This window comes from Austrofundulus limnaeus, unplaced genomic scaffold (genome assembly GCF_001266775.1).
Source record: "Austrofundulus limnaeus strain Quisiro unplaced genomic scaffold, Austrofundulus_limnaeus-1.0 Scaffold15, whole genome shotgun sequence".
In the NCBI taxonomy this organism is placed as follows: domain Eukaryota; kingdom Metazoa; phylum Chordata; class Actinopteri; order Cyprinodontiformes; family Rivulidae; genus Austrofundulus; species Austrofundulus limnaeus.
In genome coordinates this window covers 2,316,624-2,320,557 of record NW_013952417.1, presented here as the reverse complement: position 1 = coordinate 2,320,557, position 3,934 = coordinate 2,316,624, and the positions used below count along the sequence as shown (strand labels likewise).

Genomic DNA, 3,934 nt, shown 5'->3' with positions numbered 1-3,934 from the left:
CAAGCGGGGAGCTTCTTGTAGGCAGGTTTTCCAGGATGCTAGGAGTGCTGGATGATAACTGGTGAGCACAGATCCAATGGTTCATCGCTGCTGGGATGATATAAACGGCACAAAGAGAAAAGATTCAGACACAGAGTGTTCCTGAAAGCTTTCCAGATTGTCTGCTCTTTTTGCTCAGCAGCTGCAGACACTTCACAGCGAGGAGATTAAAAAAAAGAGGAACTGATGCTCTCTGCTTCATCCTGACCTTCTCAGCTGCACACGTCCACCTGAAGCCCCCACAGAACKCTCACCCCCTTTTATGTTTTTTTTCCTTATCACTGTCATGTAATCACGAACAATCCAGTGCGAACACCTCCCATCTGCCTCCTCTCCTCTCTTCTCCCTCCCTCTCCTGCTCTCCCTCCCTCTCTGCTGCCTCACTCCTTCCCTGAACAGCAGCAGCTGAACTGGATAACGTCTCCCACAGCCGGCAGCACAGCCTCATTTCTCCACACACCAGCTCTGAGTGGATGCTCAGCAGGGGTGTTTGAGATATTAGCACACTGTGTGAGGGTGGGCGGGGGAAGTAATAAAAAAATAAAATAAAATAAAAAAACGGCTCGGGGACGACTTCATCCACCTTCACCAAAGGTAAGCCACTTTTAATCCCCGTTCACTGTCAAGTCCCAAAGTGAAAGAGGTTAAAGTTAGAACTGCTGCCTTTTAGGCATCACTCCATGCCTGAATCTCAGCAGTCCTCAGCTGGATTAAACAAACTGTTTGCACTTCAGTGTTAAGGCTGTTAAACGTGTCTTTTCAGGTGGAAAAATATATAAATGTCAAAGCTGCATGTTTAAGAGCTTAGTAAAAGTGAGTTAAAGTGTGCGGAGCGGAGGCACAGACTGACCTGTGGGTTAATCCTTGTTTTGTTTGTTTAGAAAAGAACCAACCACTGAATGCAGTGTAAAGCTTAATATGCTCAAAACAGGGTTAGCACACATTAAATACACTTTCAGGAATACAATCTCATTTCTAACACCTCAAATCTTTGACCTGGTAGATCAAGGATTTGGTTCTGCACTTTCCCCCCATGTGTCTCTTGTTCAGAGGTGCTGGGAACATTTTTCACATTTTCTTTGATAAATAATAATAATAATAATAATAATAAAAAATTCTGATTAGCTGTAACTCAGTTGTCAGACTTTCTCATTTTAATGCATTGATGCTCCTGTTTCTGTTAGCTCACAGTCACATGTTCAGTAAATACATATAAACTTGTTTCTTTAACTTGATACAAGCAAAATAATACTCTTTTTAACTGATGATTTCTCCTAAAGCATACAAGAAGTAAAATATTATTTTTTGTCCATTCAGAATTCAGTTTTTTGATACATTTTTCCATTCTATTTACTTTTGCATACTTAGCTGTTTCAACCATTCCTATATCAAACTTTTCTGCTCATTGAAGAGATGGGCATGATGACTTTTAWTTTTCAAAAATATTTAACTTTATTTACAAATGCTATTCTCAGATAAATACATTAAATATCTTTAATTTCTTTAATATAATTTTTCTGTTTGAAATCTGTTTCAACATATTTAATCTAAGTTTTCCGTTGTATGCTGCTTTCATTTTATGGACAGCTTATTACTTCATTTGCGTTTTTGATGCTTTGAGCTAGCTTTTTGCTCTTCTGCTGGTTTAACTTTTAGCTAAACTTTTGCTTAATTATATAGCTTTTAGTTGGCTTTATTATAATTCTAGCTAACATTTTAACTTTTAGCTATAGCCTTATGTTAACTTTAGCTCATTTCCCTTTTTTGCTCATTTTTGCTAGTATGGTTTTTAAAAATTTTAGCTAGCTTTTTGATACTTTTATTTTTTGCTAGTTCAGCTTTTAGCTATCCCTTTAGCTTTAAGCTAATCATTTGCTACATTCAGCTTTTAGCTGCTTTTCTGCTCTATAGCAACTTTTTCATCTCCGTCTTTTGCGCTTCTTCAGCAAATTTCAGCAGAGTCAATCAGCAGTTAGTGTTCACACTGTATTATGTGTTTTCTTTGGTTAATTTATCTGCAGAGTTTTCCTCTGGTTTATACCATCTATGTTTTAAAGTTTAGTTCTCGAGTCTAATCGGAGGGTATTTTAATCCCAACAAGTCTCTAATCTGGGCAAACAAAAGGTAGATAGAGCCGAAGCATTACCCTCATTGTAGCAGACGGTGTAAACACTTCCCCTCTAAAATCCTCCTGACAGAAGCAGACAGGCAGGAACAATGATGATGGGAAAAAAATCTCACCACAGTTCAGAGGTTTTGGAGGCGTGAGCTTAAACGAGCTTAGTTGGTACCTGAMTGAGCAACATGATGATGTGATCGTTTACACAGCCAGGAAATCTCTGAGTTCAACAAAACCACATGGAAAAATTAGTCACTTCAGCAGGGTTGGATTTAGACATTCATGAACATTTGAAGTTTATTTTTTTTTCAGTTCAGCCTCAGGACATCTGGCCTAAACTTTGTTTACTGATTGTCATCATTAACATGTATTTTATTTTACAGTAAGCATGACAAATTGCTTTTTCTTGGTAAGTTCATCAGGCAAAACTGTAACATTTGACTAAACAGTGTGTACTTTTACTGTTATATTTCATTAGAAAACCTTTATTGATTGAAATCAGTGATGTGTCAGGATTGTCATGCATCCAGCAGCTCAACAAAAAACATTTAAAAAAAACTTTTATGTGTGGCTGCAGTAAACAGGAATGTATATTGTTTGTAGATCGGTACAAAACTACGTTTCTAACATTTCTACCATCAACTATGTTTGTGCAAAAGCAAAGTATAAACTTGAATTGAATGGATTCAATTCTGCCACAGATTTATTGTTATGATTTTTACTATACATTGTTTTTTATGTTTTAAATATCATCATATTCTGGTGTTTACAAAATGAAGACATGCCTTTTTTTTATTAAAGTGTCTTTCATCAACGGAAATTAAAAAACATAAAGATGCTGCAGATGTATTTTTGGATTTTTTTAAACACTTTTAAAGTTACTTTAGGGCTTAAGGTGCTAAATAATCCCAGCAGTAAACACTAAACACATTTTGCGAAATTAATGTACCTGTAAAAAACAGTTGGATCAGATGTTAATCAGGGGCTTTTACACTGTTTTAATATCAGCTCTATTTACAGCAATAACAGATGTTTAGTTTACAAGTTGCTTTGTTAGTGGCTAATGAGTTGTGCATCAAAAATACTGATCTTACTGATGCGTAAACATGAATTAAAACTAAGCAATCATTAAATTATCTTTTATCACAAACTGCGTTTAAAAAAATCTGACATTAAGGGAGTTTAGTTCATACAAGCTTAAACTCATATCTAACTGCACTTCTTTGAGCTTTGAATATGTTGAAAAAATATTATTTTAATATTTGAAGAGGCTTAACCAACAAAAAAAACRTCAAATAAATAAATTTTGTCCGAGCTCTAACAGTAAGATAACACATTCTGTTGACGAAGCAAATCTTTTAATCAAACTGAGGTGCAGCTTTAATGATAGAAGATTGTACCTGCAGGAGTCTGTTCCAATGGGCTGAGCYACATCGAGCCTCTGTCGTTCACGAGCAGATGTGCCCATGAGTATTCATCTGGCAAAGCTAATGGGGCGCAGCAGCATGAACCTCTGATTTACAGGGCGTCCTCTGGCAGACCTGATGACGGCCCGACGAGGAAGCAGGTGCTGCAGCGCAAAAATCCCTGCTGAAAGCAAACACTGATTGTTGTCTTTGTCCTCTGAATAAACGCTCATTTGAAATATTGTATTCACACATACATCATTATTGTGCATAGAAATGTGCTCTCTTGAATTAGGCTTATAGTTTGTGTGTGTGTGTGTGTGTGTGTGTGTGTGTGTGTGTGTGTGTGTGTGTGTGTGTGTGTGTGTGT

The 3,934-nt window shown here is 36.8% G+C and overlaps 1 protein-coding gene across 2 annotated transcripts in view; it reads left to right on the top strand.

Annotated features, from left to right (window-relative positions):
* Positions 1-472: 472 nt before the first annotated feature.
* Positions 473-3,934, top strand: part of mmel1 (membrane metallo-endopeptidase-like 1) — a 20,643-nt gene continuing 17,181 nt past the window's right edge. The window contains exon 1 of one of the 2 annotated variants that reach the window (XM_014002855.1): positions 473-633. The gene's annotated coding sequence lies outside the window, so the exon portion shown is untranslated. Of the gene's footprint in view, positions 634-3,642; positions 3,726-3,934 lie in introns of those variants that run through there. The other variant, XM_014002856.1, reaches the window with a different exon arrangement.